This window comes from Strix aluco, chromosome 1, assembly GCF_031877795.1.
Source record: "Strix aluco isolate bStrAlu1 chromosome 1, bStrAlu1.hap1, whole genome shotgun sequence".
NCBI lineage: Eukaryota > Metazoa > Chordata > Aves > Strigiformes > Strigidae > Strix > Strix aluco.
Window position 1 is genome coordinate 47,108,187 of NC_133931.1, and position 22,943 is coordinate 47,131,129.

The 22,943-nt window shown below is 38.7% G+C and overlaps 1 protein-coding gene across 5 annotated transcripts in view; it reads left to right on the top strand.

Annotated features, from left to right (window-relative positions):
- Positions 1–22,943, top strand: part of NOL4 (nucleolar protein 4) — a 200,918-nt gene that overhangs the window by 86,393 nt on the left and 91,582 nt on the right. The window contains exon 1 of one of the 5 annotated variants that reach the window (XM_074820014.1): positions 8,297–8,426. The exons of the other annotated variants lie outside the window; for them this stretch is intronic. The gene's annotated coding sequence lies outside the window, so the exon portion shown is untranslated. Of the gene's footprint in view, positions 1–8,296; positions 8,427–22,943 lie in introns of those variants that run through there. 5 annotated transcript variants of the gene reach the window in all.

Genomic DNA, 22,943 nt, shown 5'->3' on the forward strand with positions numbered 1-22,943 from the left:
CTGCCCCATTTGGATAGATTATGCACAAAGACACAAGGTTGTAGAGCAAAATTCACATGAATAAACAGAAATCAATTCGCTTCCTTAATAGCGTGAAATGTAAGTAACAGATACAGAAAGGAAACAAATTCAGGGAGTATACTTCAACACCATATAACAGAAATACACTGAGCTTGGAAAACATAGTTTTGGAAATGAGCTCTCAGAGTGTAAATAGGTTTTACATTACTGAACATTTTCATTTGTCCAAATTTACATGGTGCTAAATGCAACCTTTTTGTGACAGTACCTGGATCATATTTAATTTAAATATTTTAAGTGCCTGTGCCTTGAATTTCCTATTGGGGAATGTATAGTTTAATGCTCACACTTAGGTAGATAAAAATGATCTGACCTTCAAAGCAAAGGAAGATAGCAAATGTGAATCTTGCAATGTTGTAGCTGGTATCCAGGGAATTGCAAATGAAAAAATCAGAGGTCTTCACTGGTCACATCAGTAGAAACTGCTCTGAAGAACTGGGTTTCTATGCAGAAGCATAATAATACAATGTAGAAATACAATGTACTGAGGAAGAGTCAGGAACTCAAACCTGTTAAGAGTCAAAACTATTAGTGTGAAAGAGTCACTACGCTTGTGACTGGTCTAGGACATGTGTGTGCTGTTTAGAAAATGGTCAGGGTGTGGAAGCTTGAGCACTGGAATATCCAGACATTCACTCAGTTTGTTGGCTCTCTCCAAGGGCTGTGCTGGGCCATTTCAGCTTGCTTGCTTCTGTGCAAATCTGTTGTAAAAGAAGGTAGCCCTCAGCAGTGGGGATAAAAATGTAATCCCTCTGGGTTTCCTGAAGACTTTTAACGAGACCCCTCCTAAAGGGGTATCTCAGTGGCTGAAAAATCAGAAATGGAGAATATGAATAAATATTTAGTTCTCTCAGTGGAGAGAGGTCACCAGTGGAGTCTAAATAGATTTGCAGTAGGGCTCTTACTGTTCAAAATATTCATAAATAGTTCGGAAAAAGGCTGGAGAGTAAGGTGACACATGTTGTTGACGAGACTAAGTTACTCGGGATCGCAAAACAAATCCTGATTTTGTAAGGAGTTATAGAAGAATCTCATGGTACTGGGTGATAAAATGACATAAGAAACTCAGCTGCGGTGAATGTAAAGTAAAAATAATAAAGAAATGCGATCCTCAATTTATATGCAATCTGCAAGGGCTGTGAATGGCTGTTAACCACCTTGGAATAAAATTTGCGGGGGGTTGTAAATAGATCTATGAAAACATCAGCTCAGAGCTCAGTAACGGTTTACAGACTGAGCATTAAGAATTTTTTGAAGTAGCACTGAAGATAGGGGTTAAACAGGATTTGTACATAGATGTTAGACCAGCTAGTCCAGTTGGAAAAAAATAGTGTTATGGATTGGTAGAAGTAGTGCTAAAGATATGGGTTTAATGGGATTTGTAGATAGATGTTAAATCAGCTAGTGCAGTTGGAAAAAGCAGACAAGCTTTTTGGCACACAAACCTTGATGAGGTTGCAGATTGAAGGACACTTGAGAGCTTAATATAGAGTTTAATATTGGATCCACCAGGAAAGAAATAGACAGCAAAACAGTGAACAGTAGCATCCCCTTTTTCACCACCATCAAAGACAGGATTTTAGGCTAAATTGACTTTCTCTGACCCAGCATAGCAGTTCTTATATTCCTGTCACATTCCTGTGCAAATTTATGTACCTACAGTGCCATTCTGCCCTCCCTTTTCCAAAAAGTATATAGAGGAAAAGGTATGGGGAAAGGTGATAAGGATGATGAAACATACAAAATTGTCTCCATGAGAGAAGAAACTATATTGACTATGACTCTTTAACCTGGAAAAAGGATGATTTAAGAGGACATGACTGACATTTGTAAAGTTGTGAGTAGCATGGAGAAGATTAAGAAGGACAAATTATTTGTTGTCTCTCATAATATGAAGTGTATGGGCCGTCAGATGGAATTAACACAGGTCATGACCAGAAAAAGTAAAAGAAGATACTTTTTTGTGCATCACAAAAGGATGCTGTAGATACCAAATTCTTATTATAGGTTAAAAAAAGAATAAGAAAATTATCAGAGGGAAAATCCTTGAAGAGCTTTAAAAGGCAAGAATAAGCTATCCATTGCCTTTTTGCATTTTTCAGACCCAGGTCTGATCCCCAGATCATACACACCATATCCATGCAGTTCCCATTGAGGGTCCTCTTGGGAACACGACAACCAAGTCCCTCCGAGGACTTGGACATCGCAATGCAATGTCATTGTTGTGCTTTTACAGCCACTGCTGTGGAGGATTGTGGTATATCTGTATCAACTGGTTAAGTTGGGGTTGCATTGCAGATGAGACAGGATAAGTGTTATAGAGTGTGTACAAAGCTAGTCCTGCCCTGAGCAGCATGGACACAAGTCGGTCTGCTCTAGTTGATTCAAAGGCCAGAACCTACTTCCTAGTGTGGTCCACAAAGCTGACAATGTAATCAAGATGTATAAGGTAAGGTTTAGGAAACATCTGACCTAAAGGTAGCTGGGTGGTGGGAGGGTAAGCCAGGGAAACATGCTCACTCTGTTGTCGGTCGCACCCCTAGCTGTTAACTGGTGTCAGGGTCAGGAGAGTAGATATGTTCTTATCCTCTTGCAGGAGAGTGGTAAGGGCTTACTGCTAGAAATAACAACATGTACTTCAAAGTCATTGTTATTTTCTATATATCCTCTTTTTGAATGTCTATCAGACATAAGTATGGTGTAATCTTTTATTGTTGGTCTCACTCACCTGAGACCGACCTGCCACAAAGTAGCCCGTGTAACTCACAGAATCACAGAATATTTGAATTTGGAAGGGATCTCTGGAGATTGCTCAGTCCAACCCCGTTGCCTGTTTAAGAAAGTTATGAAATTAAGTTCTTAGAAGATATATAGGCAACAGATATTTGAAAGAGCATTTTTTATCTTTGCTATGCCTCTCCACCACTCCCAGTCTGATAAACTAATCTTACAGATCTAGAAGAAAGAACACCTTACTGAGAACATCTGTCCTCATCTTGCATTTATGATTTTAGTGTAGAAATAATTTAGTTTAATATTGTTTAATATCTCCCATGTCTCACAATGGGGTAGCTTATCCCTTCAATGAGTACTTCTACATTTGGCACTACATTCCTAAAATGCAAAGCATTTGCTTAAGAACACAAAAATATATTATGATTTTACAAGTACAGGCTGGTTTAGTTTTTCTGTATAAATTACTTTGGCTATTAGAATGAAATCACAGCAACTTTTATCATTTTACATATTAAAAAAATCTTATCTCCTGAAATGTGTCATTACTTACAAAATAATCTGATTCAAAATTCCTGAACACTGATTCTGCTAATACCTACTCCTATTTGTAAACCTTGAGTAAAGTCAGTGAATTGAGAGGAACCACAGGTAGAGAAAAACAGTCTAAGAGGTACTAGAAATAGGTCCTGATTGCCTATATGATCCACTGGATAAAATTACTGGAGAAAAATTCTTAATTATATTACACATTTTCAAAAATAAACTAAGATTGTGTTTAACCATAGAATCATAGAATGGTTTGGGTTGGAAGGGACTTGATCTTTAGGGTCTAGTTCCAACACCTCTGCCATGAGCAGGGACACCTTCCACTAGGTCAGGTTGCTCAAAGCCCCATCCAGCCTGGCCTTGAACACTTCCAGGGAGGGGGCATTCACAGCCTCTCTGGGCAACCTGTTTCAGTGTCTCACCACTCTCACAGTAAAGAATTCATTCCTTACATCTAATCTAAATATTCCCTCTTTCAGTTTAAAACTGTTACCTATCACTACACTCCCTGTTAAAGAGTCCCTCCCCATCTTTCCTGTAGGCCCCCTTTAAGTACTGGAAGGCCACTATAAGGTCTCCCCAGAGCCTTCTCTTCTCTAGGCTGAACAACCCCAACTCTCTCAGCCTGTCCTCATAGGAGAGGTGCTCCAGCCCCTGATCATCTTTGTGGCCTCCTCTGGCCCATGTCTTTCTTATGCTGGGGGCCCCAGAGGTGGACACAGTACTCCAGGTGGGGTCTCACAAGAGCAGAGTCAAGGGGGAGAATCCCCTCCCTCAACCTGCTGGCCACACTTGTCTTGATGCAGCCCAGGATATGGTTGGCTTTCTGGGCTGCGAGCACACATTGCTGGCTCATAGTCAGTTTTCGATCCACCAGTACCCCCAAGTCCTTCTCTGCAGGGCTGCTCTCACCCAGCCTGTATCTGTGCTTGGGATTGCCTCAACCCATGTGCAGGACCTTGCCCTTGGCCTTGTTGAACTTCATGAGGTTTGCACAGGTCCACCTCTCAAGCCTGTCCAGGTCCCTCTGGATGGCATCCCTTCCCTTCAGTGTGTTGACGGAACCACACAGCTTGGTGTCATCGGGAAACTTGCTGAGGGTGCACTCGATCCCATTGTCGATGGTAAGAACAGTTTTGTTACACTCTGAAGTGCAAAAGCAAAAATTTTCTTTTTCATTTACATGTTTAGGTGTATTCTGATTATTAGCTCTGCGCCATTAGTTCTGTGCTTAGAATAGGAAAACTGAGCATTTGCTGTCAGAAGGTAGTGGTACAGCTTGCACTGCATTGATTTATCACTGCACTAGGACTGAAGGTCACTCAGTGTTTTGTATAAGGAATTCATCTTACAAAAGCAGGATCTGAGTTACCAAGATATATTTAAAAAGAGAAAGGAAAGGATAGGGAATTAGGAGTTTTAAAACCCCAAATCACAGGTTTGATCCTGTAAAGCACTGGGCACTATTGCTCTATTTCAGCAAGACTTACATGTGCTTAAACCTTTGTTCAGGGCTCAGCATTTAGCACTGTTTAATCTCAAATGAATAGTTCTTAAAAAGAAGATTGATATTTCCTTTCATCCACAGATTTCAAAGGACTTTGTGAACAGCTATGTACAGAAACTATATAATAAAAAAAGAGAATTCAATGGTGATTTCACAGTTAAGAAAAAGACATGAAATCAAAACAGAAACCTTCGCTTTCTCATGTCAAATTTTCATGTTGGACCTATATATAGTTTTATTTTCCTGTCTTTTTTCCTGTTTATTTTCAGCACGAAATCCTTAGACTCCTCATTTATGGCCAAAGCTGTGAATTCATGCAGAAACATAGGACAGGATGTGTCTTCTGAGCTTCTACGTCTTGTCTTTAAACTGTGGGTGTCCTGTTGAGAGGAAAAGTGGCTGTTGTGTATTCACCTCTCATCCACCTACCAAGCAAGAGGGTAGACAAAGGGCACAATTCAGACCCCAACCTTGATAAAGGTAGTTTTTACCTTCAAAAAAGGTAGAGCAGACCTATGGGAGCAGTGGGAGCAGCTTGTTTCTGCTAAAGACAGAGCTGGTTACTCTATCTGAGTCTTAAAAGTGTGCTTCTTGTATGTTACACATATGTGTTGTTCCTTAGAGTAGATTGCTTAAATACATGTCATCACCTTTCATTTTATCTTATTCCTTGTTCTGGCAAGCTCCACCTGGTTTCACTAAAACAACTGCCTTTCGCTGGGTGTACCCAGGGATATATGTATGCCATAATGATACCTGTGAGCTCTTGGACATTCCAGGAGATCTCTGAACTTTGCACATTTAAAGTGCTTGTTTCTCTGTGTGTGTGAGAGGGTGTGTTCCTGTTGAGGGAATGATTTGAGTCTTGATCTGAAATAAAACCCAAAAAGTTTCAGGCAGAGATGGTAAGAAGATGGTTAGGGTTAATTTGGACGCATTTTAGTAGCTGGGTGCTACTTGTTTAGGGTGCTGGCAGGGGAATCCATTCCCTATCCAACTAAAGGAACATAGTACTTTTATTTTGTCTTTCGTTGAAAGACTGTATTTTCTGAAACACAAGATTCAGTATTACTAAGTGGAAGTTATGCACATGAACATTAAGAAATGAATGTTTGCATTCTAAGGGCAATATTTACTGATTTCTACAGTCATAGTTTGTGAAACAAAAAAGAAGCAGAACTTCACTTTCATTAACCATAATAGTAGTTTAGCTATTTTCACAGCATTAATCTTGCTGTTAACTGTTCTTTTCACATTGTGAGGAGACAGCATATGACAGGAAAAATCTGTAACATCATTCAACATCTGATTATATGCCCTTTTTCCTCAAAACCAATTTGCATGCCTACAAATATCAGTGTTTCCCAGTGGAATTGAAGGTGTAAAATATTGTTTCTCGAGCTGAAAATTATTTAGCCAAAGATTTTTCAGTATTTGGGAATTCTGGCTGGCTGATTTCAAAAGCAAAACCATATGTCGCTTACATGATTTGGCATTTCTCCAGTTGCATAGAACATGAGTGGAAAAGTGGAAGAAAAAAGAAAACCAACACTAATTAGATGATAATAAATACAGGTGCTATACTATGTGGTGTAATTCATCTTCATAGCAAGCTGTGGGATGAGTCAGTGCCAGCGGATTCTGAGGGATACTGTTTTGTGCAGGTATATTCCTGATACATGCTAAGATCCAAATTAAGGTAAAACTGAAAGGATTGTGTAACACTGAGATACTTTTCAAGGTTACAGAACTGCAATATTGCCTAGCCACAGAAAAGAAATTGTATGCTTTTTGTTTCGTTGGGTTTTGTCTGGGGGCTTCTCACTGTAAATGAAATTAGTGTAAGTGAAGTCACTGTAAGTGAAATTACCAGGAGAAGAACAGTGATTTGATGATAATTTGGAGATCCTAACCTAGGCTTCCCCATGCCCCTGTCCCCCCCAGACTTCCCAGCAATTTCCTTAGCCATTCAAGGCAGCAGGGTGCCTCCCTGAGAAGGCACCTTCCCTCTCCAACCAAAGCCTTATTCCCAGCCTTATGTGGTTTGCTGAGACTAAGTTAGTTGGGACTAACCTGCCAACTATCCTGTGTGACTTGCTTACAGGGAAAGCTGTTATACTTCTGCCCATTGTTTTTTGCGCCCCCCCTCCCCACAGGAGTTCTGGCTAAATGCAGCCTCTGAGGTCTTTCTCTTTCATGTATCAGAGATCGTCATGGAGGTTCTTTTCTTTTAAAATTTCCAGAGAGAGAAGTGGATTCAGAAGGTGTAGACTCATCTACAGCATTTTTAGTACTCAGATAGGTCAAGCCATTACAGGTACTGAGCAGACTGGTATATCTTACCTGCTGATGGGGTGCTGTGTGTGTAGCCACACACGTTACATGCTCGAGAAGGAAGGCAAAGGAGGAAGGAATCTTTTCTGTGCAAACAAACAGTTAAAAACATGACTAGAGACTGGCCTTACATTCTCAGTTGCTGCTTCTTTAATGTGAAGGCTCACTGAGACACACTTGTGTCTGAAATAACAGGAGAAGACACAGTCATGCTCCAGCCTCCAGGAATTTACTACAATAATACGTTGTGTGGTTTTGTAAGGAAATTGAAACACAAAGAAAAACCCTTTGCATGAAAATTTGATTGAACAATTAAAAATTCTCATTGAGAAAAAAAAGTATTTAAAGCATAGGATCCAGACATTATTCCGGGGCTGTAAATAGCTGATATTTACAGCCTGGATTACTCAGTTTTCTTTTGCCTGATGAACAGGGCTCCCAAAGCTTATTGTGACTGTTTTGTCGTTTATATAAGACACGTGGCCACTGTGATTTGCTTTTCTCGGTATCCCCTCCCCCATCAGCAGAAACCTTTGAGCTTCAAACACAGATGTTATACTGTGCTCTTTGTGTGCATGTATGTGTATGAGTGTAAAACCATTAAAGAAAAACCGTGTGACTAATATGCTGGAAAACCAAAGCTGAAGCACAGGACTCGGCTTGTGACTTTATTTCTTTTTCTTTATTACAGTGAGATGTTAGTGTGGACTAAGTGTAGGACTAATGTGTATGAACAAGTAGTGGTTTAAAAGCAGCCACGCTGCTTATAACATCAGCAATTTAATGTAAGCAGGAATGGCAGTTTCATTAAATAATGCTATGATCTCTCAACCATATTCTTAACTAGTAATCTCCCCGTAGCAAAATACATAGCTAATCAACCTCCTAGCTTGTCAGTAAACTTGCAGGGGAATTAAATCCTGGAGGAAGAAGCCCATAGCCCCAGAGGAAGGCTGAGTGCATGTTTCACTGTCGTCTTTTCAGCTCATCTCAGTGGTCCCACTGCTAGAATGTGCTCTGTTGTCATGGCAACCCCATCTCCTGCTTCCTACAGGAAAGATTAGCTCGTACTGTGCACTGGAGAGAATTTAGGGGAAGTCAAGCTAATCCCTGGGTGCACTGCGAGAGAAAGGTTGGACCTCGCCTGAGGGATGCTGTATCTGCAATGATAGAATTGGCCTGCCACAGACACTGGTATTTAAGTTGAAGAGCAGAATTCACAGTAAGTGTCAGATCCTCCAGAGAGGAATATTGAATGAGGTTTTCTAAGTCTTGGTGAAGACTGTCCCATGCCAACAGTGGAATAACAGCAGGAGGCTGTGCGTGGAATACCAATATGTTTCACCCGTTCAGGTGGTATTTCAAATATAGATTCAAAGCCTCAGTTCCCTGGAAACTAGGTGATAAAATTTTAAAACATCATCGTGAGATGCGCACCTAGAAACCTGAAGCATGTCTCATTCGGTGCATAAAGCTGAACAAGTGACGATGAGCATGCCTTACAAATTGTGTATGCACTGTGCGGCGTGCTTAAGAATTCCTGTGTGCTGAAAAATAAGCGGGAAAGCGTGAGGAAACCGATCTGTATGTGCTGCAAACTCAACTGCAAAAGTGCTGAACTATCAAATTAAGCATGAAAATTTACAACTCCTGATTCAACCTTGTTTTTTCTTCATATTAAAACCCAAACAGAGAAAACATGAGCTTTTTAAAGGTATAGTCATAATACAAGCTTTTCTTTGAGGAAAACTCATTTTAATGTAGCTAAATTAAGGTGGTATGTGACATGATGCAGAGTGTGAAATGTGTGTTTGTTTTCTTGCTAGTAAACAGAGGGTATTCTAGCTATTCCATTTCTGGTTATTTTAATGCTCTGGCTTTCTTTGATATGGTCCTGTATTTCACTTTAATAGATGCTGAAGACTCCCAGCTTTAAACTAGACTGTTTGCAGTAAGATTTTAACTGTCTGCTTTTTATTACTGTCAGCTTTTCCTAAACTTGTTTTTTTTCAGCAGAGTTTATATGTTCAGCCTGTGTATTTTTATATTTTTAGTATGCATGCTTTTTGTTGTTTTTAATCAAAAAATAACTTAATCATTATTTAATGTTTATTTAATATATAAGTATACTCTAACTTAGATCTATTATGCATATATGTGTTTTACATGTATAAAATGTATGTGTGCTTGTGTGTTTCTGCAATACACACATACATATACATGTGCATATGCAGACAAATGAGGTCTTTGTTTTAATGAGGCCCATTAGTGATTCATGATAATATAACACAGAAGAAGTAAAAGACCTGTTTTCACCTTGAAGGATAGATATTTTTCTCCTATCTAAAATGTTTATTGTTGCGAAAAACTAATAAACACACTCAGTCTGCTTAAAGAAACAGCATACATTGTATTTCTGTGTGTGTCTGTAGAGTAAAAGGGGAAAGCATCTTGACTGATATGATGAAAGAGCACTATGTTGCCTTTCCAGAGACCTGGGTCCATGGAATAGATAGTGAAGGGACAGTTGTTTCTTTCTCCTCCCTCCCAGGGCAGCTCAGAAAGAGTCACAGAAAGAGTAAGCTCCAGATTGGTTAGTATAAGAGTGGTCTTCCCTGAAAACTTCCTTTTTTTTGGCTGGTTTACCAAATAGTAAGAGCATTGATAATCAAAGACAATGTCTGTCTTCTTTGTGGTTAAAAAACTCAGTAGCCAGCGTACATCTATTATATGGAGGAATATAGAAATAAACACAAAAAGTATGGAAGTTTTAAGCCATTATTTAGGCTGGCCCTTGACTCTGTGGTAGATGTATGGGTGATAAGGAATCCACACAGTGCCAAGCGAAGCGGAGATCAGGCTAAGAGAAAATTCATCAAATAAATGTTTTTCATTAGAAAGAGTGGTAAGAAATTATTGTCTGCTATCCATCAAATTAAATTACTGATTAAAAAGTCCCTTCTGTGATAAAATAACACAAGGTTAACATTTGTCAGAGAATTCATTGTATATTTTCATGACCTTTGTGTTTTAGAGTGACACCTTTTAACATAGCTGTTTACACCTTTTAAACAATTTTAGATGGTTAACTGCACAAATTTTCTGCCTTGTGTGTCCTTTTATTAAATTAATTAAGCAACAAGTTGGATTTTTTTTATCTCAAGGTCATTATTTGTTTTCCTTTTTTTCTCCAGCATTTAACATGTGTACGGAATAATGTTGGCTGGTCAAACATTGTCTCAGCTTTTTTTGTTTTCTGCAAAATGTGTGATTTTAGGAAGTTGGTCCAAGTTTTATTAGGACTGAGTTTTCACAAACAGACTTGAATTCCTTATCTGCATTTCCAGACAACTTTAAGCAGCAACTGTAAACGGGACTAACTGCATGTGAGGAAATGCACTGAGGTTCAAAGCATGCACCCAAACCCATAACCTGAGTTGCATTCTCTTCTGAGAAAAGGATGTGAACACTCCTTGTAGCAGTGGGACTGTATTACACATGAGCAGGTACAATTGGTAGAGACTGCTCACGCTCAGGAATCCAGGCCTCCAAACTTGAGGGAGCTCCTGTATAAACTTTGTTTTGATTAAATAAAATTCATTTCCTTGTGTTACCAGAAACTGAAAATCAGATGTGACTCTGTTTGCTGTATACAAAAAAGTCAGAGTTCCTAAACTCTTTAAAATAATAGACGTGGCATGTTCTGCCAGAGTTTCTCTACGGCACTCTCCTGTTGTGAGAACTGTTGGCTTCCCCACAGCAGTGGGTCACTCCTCTGCCCAGGCTTTTCTCCATTCCGCTTCTGCCTGGCATCCCCACTCCCTACGGGTATTGCCCTCTTCCTGAACTGCCTTCTCCCTGTGCCACTGTGTCCTAGTGTTCAGGCTGCCTGCTGGCTAGATGTTGAACTGGCTAACATAATGCTTTTTGATGTGTCTTTTCCATACATAAAAGTTAATAGAATGATTCAATATATATACTGATTCACCAGATCAAGGTTTTGAATTATGACACCAATCAGAAAAATATTGCTAACAGTGTGTTGCTCTCTTTCCTTGAAACATTTCTCACTATTGCAAAAATAACCCCCAAAACTTGTACAGCACAGCTTCTGCCTACAACCTCCATTTGGAATTCATGACTAACAGTTTGTCCCTCTTTCATTGAGAAACTAATTCAGGGAAAAATAGGTAAGATGTTCAGCACTTCCTGGGTGGTACGCTGTACCTCACAGAACCTGGCCGTCTTTTAACATCCACAAATCTGATAAAATCACAAACTCTATTCTGTCCCAGCAGGGATCTTGCTGCTGGTATTCTCATTAAATCAATAACAGAAATCACAAATTTACACTATATACAAACTTTACACACAATGTATGTATCTCTCCGTATCAGAAATTTATCTTTCACATTTTAGTAAGAAAACAATAATAGTGATGATATTGTTTCTTAGTTTGAAGACATTTTGTTTCCTGAGGCATCTCTGCCTCTTTAATTCCTTTAAAATGTAAGCATATTTGTCATGTTTCCAAAGAGACTATAAATGGTCAATTCGAAGGTAGCAGAAGTGGCCATCAATGAAAGAAGTGTATCTTCAGTTGAAACAGGAAGTTTAAATCTATTGAGATTTTGTTTGGCTTTAAACATAAGCTCAAATATTTTGATTAATATTTGTATTATTCTTTTGTTTAAACAAATCTGCAAGGATTTGAAAAATATCTTTTGAGTTGACAGTTTGCCCTAATTTGAAACAGTAATAGCCAGCCACTTGGGAATATTTTGTTTATTTTAAACCTCCTTTATCTTCTGTTTCTCCTCAAAAGTAAAACTCTGAAGCCACTAATTGTATGTAAATTGCATGAATTTAATGGACTAAATTATTTCCCAGGCTGCACACACCGGCTTCTGTTGGCTCTAGTGAGATTAAGATCATATGTATCCGAAAGGTAGATTTCAGCCCTGTGTATGATGTTCTTCTGGCCAACTTTGTAGCACTTAATTTAAAAGTGCTTTCTCAGTGCTGTTCTGCTGGCTTTGTGACTTTCTGTGTAAGAAGTTCTTTATATTAGCTGAAGAGCTAAACAAACCATCAGTGTTAATTTTTAGCAGGGCCAAATACAAAAGGAGAGAAAAGTAGATTTCCTGGGGAAGTTCTCTGTTTCTAGTGGTAGTTGAGATACTGTGTGCTGCCTAGCTGACAGCCCTAGTACTAAAAGGAGAGGAATTGTTCTTGTTTTTAGTTTTGTATGCTGTTAGCCATAGCAAACTGAATTTTTTAGTCTTCTCCAGAGGTCATTTGTGAGGCCATGACAGGAGGTGGCTGCAAGGAGCATGAGGGGCATCCATGCATCCTCGAGGGCAATGCTGAGTTTTATTTTAGATTCTGAATATCAAAATACCAAATGTTAATAATATTAATAATATCAAAATTGCAATTGCAGTAGAAAGTTATAAACGGGAACCCAGGGTTTCTGTCATTCTCTTGCCAGAATAGTCCACCTGGAGTTTTACAGGGGATAGGAGAATGAATGTGAGCTCAAGATCTGAGTGATCAATCTTTTCACATGTAGTGAATTTTAATTTCTCATTGCAAATTTATTCTTGACAATAGATTGGTCAATTATCCTGGTGTGGACCCCTTTAATGGTCTGTCTCTAGGTGGGTAATCAGTCATTTTGAGTTTGTCATTTCTCTAGTCATTATGGTTGAAATTGTTTTCTGAAACATGCTGAGGAGAAGACTACTGCATGTGTGGGTTGATGGCAACAACAGCAGCAATCCTGATTGCATCTGTGATTTGTGAATGCTTTCAGCCAGCAGCAAACCAAATGGGATCTGATGAAAACTATGTTTTGGATATTCAAGTCCTATGACAAGAGTGCCATGATATTCACTAATGTCCTTCCATTCTGCTCTTTGCCACTACATAAACTACTGAAGATTGTTTTTAATGGCTCATATTGTGGTTACCACATGATGTAGAAATTGCATTAACAGTACCAGTCTTTTTACTGTCTGCAAATGTGCTGTCAGCGAAGTCCACTTCTGATACAAAAGTTCAGCCTCTACTCCCTGTATTTTATCTTAATTTTCTGCAGCAGCAGCTGTGGTGTTGAGTTTGGTGGGGACATGTAGTGTAGGAAACTCCTGGAACTGCAGTTTTCAGTGCTGAAGTTAAAAAAGAAATGCATTTTGGGAAAACAGACTGCTTGAGAATTGTGGGATATCTACCTAAAAGGGACTCCACATCAGTGATTTTCACCACATTTGTTAATTGCCATTTCTTGGAGATATTTTAAACTAGAGTTGTCTCAGGTGTTCTTCAACAGAAGAAGATAATGTTGAAATTAAAGCAGTTCTGACAAAATTTCAATTTTCAAAGACTTGTCAAGTTCAACCCGAAAGATTTTGAACCAAAAGTCTAAAAGCCTCATAGAATGTTTTTCCTAGGGTTGAGAGATGCATGTTCAAACCTCTGATCTGAATCAAGTAGTGCAGTGACTTGAATTTAGATATTTTCTGCATCATTGGTAACTGCTCCATCTTAATCTAGATGTTTTATTCTCTTCTTTGCTCTGCTGATAATGTGTACACAACACGGGAGAGAGGCACTGACTCTGTATTCCACTGTTCTGGGACTTCAGCTAACATTGGAGAGACAGGATCAGGAACTTGAAAAGCTGTATTTATCTGTTTGTGCAAAGAGTAGTGCCAAGGATATATTTGAAATATTACAAACTTCTCCAAAGAGGAAGAGGATATCCTTAGACTGCCTTCTAAATGGTTCTCTATTGGAGCTGCTATATTTGACACAGGGTAATAAAGAGAGGGCCTTTCTTTGAGAAAGACTGTCCTTTGAGTCCTCCAAAATGTTTTTGTTCATGTGTTGGAGAATTGAAGATTTCTTTGCTTAGACAGCTGAAATTTCTTTAAGTACCCGAACTGACATATATAGTATGATCGGTCAGTTTGTGTCAACATTTTTCTGTATTTTGGAGCCTGTCACACTCATTTAATCAAGGGTAGTAAAATTATGCTTTCCCCAGATTGTTTTGTAATTTTTGGACCAATCCAATATCTAGTTCTGAATTTTCTTTTGATTCCTGTATGAAGAATAAGGAACAGTCTCCGAAGCTGTTGTATGTGGAGAACCTCTAGGTGCCATCAGCAACAAACTTTCCCACCCAAATTTGTGTTTGAGGTGAAGTTAATAGATTTGATCGCAGTGTGTTTACCACTGCCAGCTTTCCCTTAGGTTATTCTTTTGTTGTTGTTGCATTGGTTGTATTATTTCTTTTGATGGCAGTTATTTGCAATTGCAGAAAAGGAAAAATCTGCTGGTGTTCTGTGAAAGAGGACACACTAGGCGTTTCATGCTGTTGAGTGTTGGTATTATTGTTTGATTTTACACTGGATATAAAAGATAACAGCCCAGCAAGATTGTAATAGTTATAAATAACATTCTATTCATGACCAAGATTGATACCATGTGTTTCCTTTTGCAGCATGCATAAATTTTCCAGTTGATCCAATAGTAACAACTTTCCACCCAAAAGTAATAAGCTTATTCTATTCTCAAACCCATCTTCAGATCTACGTTCTGGTTCTAAAAATTTTAAGCTAGCTTCTGGAAAACACAGTTCCTTCAGAACTGGTACATCATTGTTATTTAGGAAGGAAGCTGATCAGTTTATGAAGGTGATGATAAGAATTGCAAAGCAATGACCTGGGATTTGAAAGAACTTCACAGGATTCTGTTGTTTTGATGGACGTTTACAGTTTATTTAAGCAGGAGAAACGCTATCAGCAAGTGTTGCTCATTCTCTTCATTGTTTTTTTCAAACACTCTATGTTTTCTAACTTCTCTGGAAGCTAGGGAATAGGTTTGCCATACAGCTGTTTGTCGTACAGCTGTTTCTATTTCTAATGTGCATTTCAATTAGATTAAAGTAGCTATACAATGATGATCCCTTCAAAATATAAAGTGTATCATGGACCAAATAATCTCATTTACAGATTTTAAAGGGAAAACAAATTATATAGCAGATTTTGTAATATCATTGTCCTTTGTTATTTAAAATAACACCAAGCACTGCTGTGAGTGCTCTTGCTCTGGGTTCCCCCTTCCTCCCCTAGCTAGTTCTGCAACAGAGAACATCATCTGTGGGCAGGATGCTTTGTTTACTGGGAGCAGCCTGCTGATTTCCACACACAGATTTGTTGGGACAGCTCAGCAAATGGTCATTTCTCACAATTTTATACTGCCCTTCATTCTCAGCCAATCTCATACGATAAGGAGGCCAAGTAGGTATTATGGTTGGACTCTTTGGTATGGTTTTATTCTTTCCCTTTCTAGTCCTCTGACCTTTAACAACAATCTGTACATAAATAGTTGTTGGAATTTTAGTGAGAATAGAACTGATTCACTGTGATTAGAACATTCTTAAATTTTGTTAGTAATGGTACCTCAATACTGTAAAGCACAGAAGCATGTGCTGCAAATACTCTGTGTGGACTGTCCCATTGCTGGATCCTGCTGGGCTACCTGTAGCCTTTAGTGAATTAGAAACATGGACCAGTTATTTCACTTCTTAAGAAATCTTTCCAGTCCGCAGAGAACTGCAAAACAGTTCATGGATTCTCTCTGAAGGGTGGTATTCTGTTCTACTTTCTGGCCTTGTTGAGTAATCTGGTTTTGAGAATAGCTCTCAGTGATGTTTCAGCAAGGGCAAACTGACTGCCTTTAATGAAAAGAAAATTTTTGGAAGTTACTAAAATAGTATTACATCCAAGAACCTGTAGTTCTGTTTTTGTTGGCATTAGCTTCTCAGAAAGGAACTGTAAAATGATAGTCTTCATGCAAAAGTTTTCAAGCACAAAGTTTTAAAGTTTTCCCATCTTTCATTTACACTTTTGTTTAATGTACCCTCTCATACTTGCTCTGTTCCCCACCCAAGTACAGTTTACTGCATTGCAGTGGCAGGGAAAGTTCGAAAGAAGTGATGCATCGCTTAGTCAGGTGGCTCGACAGTGAAAATTTCAAGTCCACAGCTCTGGTGAGGAATAGCAGTGGATATGCCAGAACTATCTATCAGATCCTTTGGGCTTTGTGAAGTTTCTGGGCATTGAATCATAGTTACTTGGTTTGCCAGAGATATTGTGCTGACAGACCATCTAGCAAAATCATTCTTTTTTGTCTTCAAATACCTCTTATTCTAGTCCATTTTTAGATGATGTGTGACCAAATGCTTAGCTATATTTTGGGAATTGTAAAAAAATTTATTGACTGTGATGTCTGTGCTGAAAATAATTTCTGAAAATGAAAGAGCATGTTTTATTTTTGCTGGAAATAATTTCTGAAAAGGAAAGAGTGTGTTTTAATTTTGCCACTCAGATTGGAAGTCAACATGTCTATCTGTAGTGTTATGAGGCAGTTGGGATTTAAGAGTGGTGACTTTAATGAAGGTGGAAGAGACCTTGCTTTAGTATTAATACCTCATGGGAAGCGTGATGTTTTCTGCCTGGTATCACCCAGTTGGTGGCAAAGACCTCAAATCATGGATGTTTGCAAATCTGCCATTTTTCAACCGAAGTTGTGTTACATGACTTGCGATTCTGCTGTCCTGGGCCACGTGATTTTTTTAGTAGGAAAAAAATATTAATTGTTGTAATCTTCCAAGCTGATTCTAATGCCTTGTGTATGATAATGCTTGTACATCTTTCATGGCAGTTTTGGCATTCACTACGTAAGAGAGATTTTTCAGGCTGATCAATGGGAGGCCAATCATCAGCACTGCTTATTTTCTCCCTTTTGTTTGATGCTTTTTATTGTAATCAGCATGCGAGAAAGACTCCCGATATGCTTATGTCCTTTACTTCTGTGGCAATATTTTTGTGTTCCTTAACATTGATGACTGTTGTCACCTTTTTCATTCTTTTGCTGGTGTTTGGGCTGGTGCTTAGCCTTTGTAGATGCTGAATATTTTTAACTTTTACTTGATACAGTGAAAAATAAAATTAGGAAAGCATAATGGATGTAACATTCAAAAATGATTGCTTGCCAGATGGAGAAAGAACATCAAGTTTGTTATCAAGTGTTTCCCTGTGTGGCCAGAATACTGTTTTCACTCAAGCAGTGAGGAGACCACCTCCTGTAATTACCCAAGGCATGCTCAAATCAGGAAACAATAATGTACATGCTGCCATGGACATCCATAAGTATTTTAAAGAGACAGAATAAAAAGCAAACTGAACTGAAAAGGGACACGTAATTTATATCCCTCAAACATGCTTATTTGCTCAAGTTTGTAATAGCAGCTTTCCAAGCTCTGGAATTCTTCATCAAATTTCTAAATTTACAGTTTATCTGTAACAGAATCCTACACTCAACTCACTGAGACTCTGTCTCAGCAAAAACGTTAATTACATCACAGTCATTAAATAAGGAAACAGCAACCCTAATGGAGTCCTGAACTTAAATATTTAGTGTTCTGACTTCTCATATTCTCTAACATCCACTTTTCTAATGTATCAAGGAAGTTTTAGTTCACATTGGTAATGCTAGAACTGCAATGAAGTACAAAGGCTGTAAGTTCCTATTTCATATTCCATGTACTTTTATTCTTGTTCTTCCCAATTCCATGTTTATTACCTATTCTTAAACTGAATTTCAGTATGTGAATAGTAGAGGCATTTATTTTACTCTCTGTTGAGTTACAAAATTTTCCTAAAAGCCAATATGTTAATATGAGTGGAGAGAACTGATTGGAAAGGATGTGACAGAACTGTTCTAGAGTGAAAACCAAGTCTTTTGCAAAAAACAGTTGATTTATCGAATGAAAGACAGAGAAAAAATTCATGAAAATGCTAGGAAGTGTTTTCACTTCTAGTTATAAAGCATTTTTCATGTCCTAGCTTTTAGTGTGCAGTTGTAAATAACAATAAAATGGCTTTAATTTACTTGATACAAGCCTATACTTCTCTGTGTGAAAAAATTCAAAAGATTAGATTGTCATTTTGAAATCCTGAACTATAGAGCTACAAACCTGATGATGAAAGGTCTAATGAGTCTGAACTATTTGTAGAAATATTGTTACTGAGAGTTATGCTGTCAACTCAATTAAACTATTTTCGTTATTATAGAGGTACCCAAAATATTGGGCTGACAGAGCATTTTGAACTTAGTTACTGTTTGTTTTATGCACCTAAATACACCTTTAAAGCCACTGAGACTATACATTACAAATATAAAATAAAGAATGCTTGCAAGTCTTCTTCAGAATAGTTCTAAAATAAAACTTAAAATATAGTAACAGAACTCTTGAGCTTGCTACATTTGAGCATATATTTGAGATGCTCAAATCATTTGAGATATCTTTGCAATTCTCTTTTTATTTGTTGGGTATCTAAGATTTTTTCTTATTTCTACTTGGTTGTAGACTGCTAGTGATAGGCAAAATATTAACAGACATGATTTTTTTCATGTTTCAGGAGGAAACTTCTGCTTGGCTTTCTGCTAGGAATATAGCAGACAGGCAAATCAATCCATTTGTACTGTAAAGTTTGGGAGCTTAAGTCAGAGTTTGGGTTAAATGTTGCTAAGGACATATGAAGCTCAAAGCAGTCATTTCTGTTTGCTCTTAAGGCTTCTCCCCCCTTTCTCTCCCAGTTTTACTGATGAAGTGGGTATAATGAGCCTTTCTATAGCCTCTCTACCTTTATGGAAGAGCAGGCAGCAGTTTGCTGAGGGACTGTCAAACAATCATTTGTCTTGCTTGTGCTCAGGGCTTCACCCTTCCAGAAGGAAGTGCAGACTGATATCACTGTGTGAACCCACTCAACACACTAAAGCTGGTAGACTAAATTTTAGTCTTTAAAGGGCTTTATTGAAAATGCCAGTATTTGGGGCATCCAGTCTGCAGAGAATTTTCTCTCCTGACTCCAACTTGATCTTTTCTCTTTAATTTTGTCTTCTGGCAGATCCTGATGAAGTAAAATATGACATCACACACATGTACTAGGTCCAAGTGGAAGATAAGTTTAACATAATTCCTTTCAGCCCCATTTGGGTAGATGTTTAGACACAAAACATGCACCGTACATGTTAATCTTTTGTCTGTTGCTGGCACAGCACCAGATTCTTCTTGTTGCCACGAGTGGCGGCAGCTGCTGCTGCCCTCAGCAGCCTTTAGCCAGAGCAGCATAAGCCTCTTCCATGCTGGGCAAGAAAGAGGAGAGGGTAAGATCTCCTAAGATACCTCTTTTTACTTTAAGGAGAAGGCTTCATATTCCTCCTTCTTTTCTTAATATGTTGCAGTCTCAAACGTCTTTGTTGCTTGATATGTTCTGTGCATGGTTGGACTTTTAGTAAATCTTAAAAGTCAGAGTTAGTCTGTCCTGAGCCTTGCTTGCCTGCCTGTCTCCCAGCCTTCCTCAGTTCATAGCTTCATATCAATAAACTGCTCTGAAGTCTGGAGTACTGATTGGGATGAGTGTAGGGCAACACCTCAGGCTTCACTCATATGTTATCAGGCTGAGAACTTGACCCTGCAGTGCTTGTCCAGAGATGGAGCTTTAATCCACATTCTCAATGCCAGATGACATTTTGCTTGTCAAATGTGAGCCTAAAAGCAGCATAAAAAGTTTTAGAATTATTGCAGGTTTTCTGTATTAAGAACTGCTTGATAGACCCTTTGCCACAAAAAGCGCCCTAGAGGTTTCTCCAGAGTAAAGGGAAAACCAGAGATTTTTCTCCCAGAGGCAGTGAGAGCTATGTCTTTTGAAGTGGAAATACCAAAGCACAAGTACAAACTAGATGCATAGTGATAATAAGCCTACTGTGCACCCAGTGAGCTATTCAATTGGTTATTTACATGTGCAGTACCCTCTTAGTAGCCATTCTGCTTCATCTCCTTGTTGTGTATATGCAGGGACAGTAGCTCTGCAGGCAAAGTAAACATGCAGTCAGTCATGAAGCTTTATAAATGAGCCCTTCTATAACACTGTGACTGACAGGGCAGTATCATTCTGGTAGTTGCTGATGTCATGGAGTGGTAGTTGTTCACTGTTCTGTTATTTAATGTTATAGTTGAATAAAATATCTGCCTGTTTTGTGCCTCCAACAAGAAAAGACATTTATCCATGGAAAAATTGTGAATTACTGGGGGGTTTGTTTAATAGTTAAATAAGATTTATAGCCTGGCTAATGCTGATTCCACTGTGTATGTGCATGTGTATATTAAATTTACTATACTCTTGTTGACAATGCTAAGGATTAGTTTTGTAGTTTGCTTTGTTCTTTTTTCTTTTCATAAATGCACACAGAGTGATTTTTCAGAGTAGCTCCTGACCTGTTCCTCCATCACTGAAAACAACAGTGAAGGATTCATTGACTGGCATCGCACTGAAACTGATGGACATTCCAGGTTCAAATTTCAAGGCAGTGAGTTCCATAGCTGAATTCACAGAAGCCAACCACATCAGGAAAGCTACATGTATCAAAAGGAGAAAAAAAATTGTTAACATTAGTGAGGTTAGCTGAAGAGGACAATACATATTCTTGTAATGGAGCAAATGCAGTCTCACTGTGAATGAAGTGACCGAGCTCTGTGCACATCACCCTGCTCTGTCCTCTTGAAAGACTCTTGCCCACCTCTTAATTCCTGTTCCTTGTTTCCTTGACACACTGCTGACATTTTAGTGGAAACAGAAATAGTGACAGCAACTTTTTTGAGGCACAGAGAAAGGTGTTTGAGTTTTACACAGGTTCAAAGAGAGACTGGATATTTGCATGGAGAAGAAATCTGCTGAGTGTCAGTATGTTACTAGAGACGACATCTGGCTCAGAAGTACCTTGAGCTGAAAATTATTAAGGGCTCAGCAAGACACAGGGGGAAGAATTGTATATGCTTGCCTTATTCTCTTTCCTAAACATCACCTAATAGCCAGTGCTGGAGATAAGATGTTGGACTAAATGGATTTTTGATCTGACCAACTATGGCCATTCTTATGCTTCATGAAATGGGGAATAATAGAGGGTCTGAAATCACCTTTGTACCTCCATTAATTCAACCCCTGTTCCTTATCATAATATGAAAGGGAATGGAGAAGATGAATAGATATAGTTGATTTTGACTGGCTTTTAAGTTATGTATTGAACTTGTGCTTGAAACATGACTTGTGACGTAAATGAAGCATAACCGAATACATAACTGTGACAAATTGGTATTAAACAGTCCTTGTGAAAAATGGTGGGAGTGAAATGTGACCTCGCCTTTTTATCAGTTCATTTAGAAAAGTCTCTATAATTGTTTCATACTACAGAAGTTTCCGTGAGTCAGTGCTTTACACCAGCTTTTGTCTGATTCATGGTGTTCCTCTCCCAAAACTGCCTACTGTCAGTTGCCACCAGTAGAGCATTTTTTTCGATAGCTCTTGTTAGGAAGGTTTGCTAGCATTCTTTGGGTTTGTGGAATTACAGAAGGAATGTAATTAACTTAGTTTTAAATGTTTGCTTATGTAGCGTATTATCTTCGTTAAAGTTGTATTTTAACAAAGGAAAAATAAAACATGCAATATTGAAGCCAAAGATTAAAGGGAATGGCATAGTAACTCAAAACTGGTCTGGAGTCTGTCACTCGGAGTCTGCAGTACAATCTCTTGCAAGTTATTCTGTTCAAATTAATCAGATTGCTAAGGTGGTATTTAGCAAGACCTGGGCTGGTGGTATCCGGCCCAAAACTGATTAAAGGAACCTTCATCACACAGGGCTTTGGTAGACAGTCTTTAAGAGTGGGTTTTATGACAGCCTGCACTTGCACAGCCAGCAGCTTCAGTCTCACTCATCCCACTCAGCTCATTCACATCCAATCTCCTCCTTTTAGAAAGAAGTTACCCACCTTACAGTAACTGCTGCTCTCAGAGATGCACTGTCGACAGGCAGCCCACTCAAAGTGTTCATTTAACCTGTGTGCATGCTCCCTTGGAGTCTGCAGGAGTCAGTGTCTGCTTGGGCTGCGTATGTGGCCCTCTCTCATCCTCACGCCTTAGAGCAGAATGAACAAAGTGGCCCCAACATTTGCTTTGTTCATTTGCTGTGACTAGTCAGACTCATTATCACCAGGCATGGTTTTGGCTTGTGGGACACCCTCCTGTAGTCAGAATGTCTCAAAAGCATCAAAGGTGCTGTAAGGTTAATTGCTTTTCCATCGTTTTTTGTCTACTTCCTAAGCAGGCTATCTGCCTTGCTTCATGGCAAAAAAGGGAGCTGTGTTAGAGCTGCTTTGGTATCACGGGGCTCTTGCTTCATTCTTAGTGTTAATGAGAAGGTTCCTTATCTCCCTGATCCGTCACCATGTCTGTCCTTTCAGCAGATAGGAGCTTCCATGTGGCTGTACAGTTGTAGGACTGTGCCACACTACTGCTGTTAGAGCTGAAGGCCAACACTATGCATTAGTGACTAGTAAAATATGCAGTAAGTTTCAGGTAGCTGAAATCTCAGCTGTGTAAACTATTTAAGCATACTCTAAATATTAATTGAATTCTAGCCTGAGAATTAATTTGAGAGAGGGAGAGAATTTATTCAGAAATCTGTCTTTAAGTAGAATGGCTTGTTGACTCCTTCCTCACTTACCTGCAAGGAATTTGAAAAGTCTGTGTGATTTATAGTATGAAATTGATTGCTAAGAGTAATGCAAGAGATCCTTTAAAACATCTGGAGATTTTTCTCTCAAGGAGAC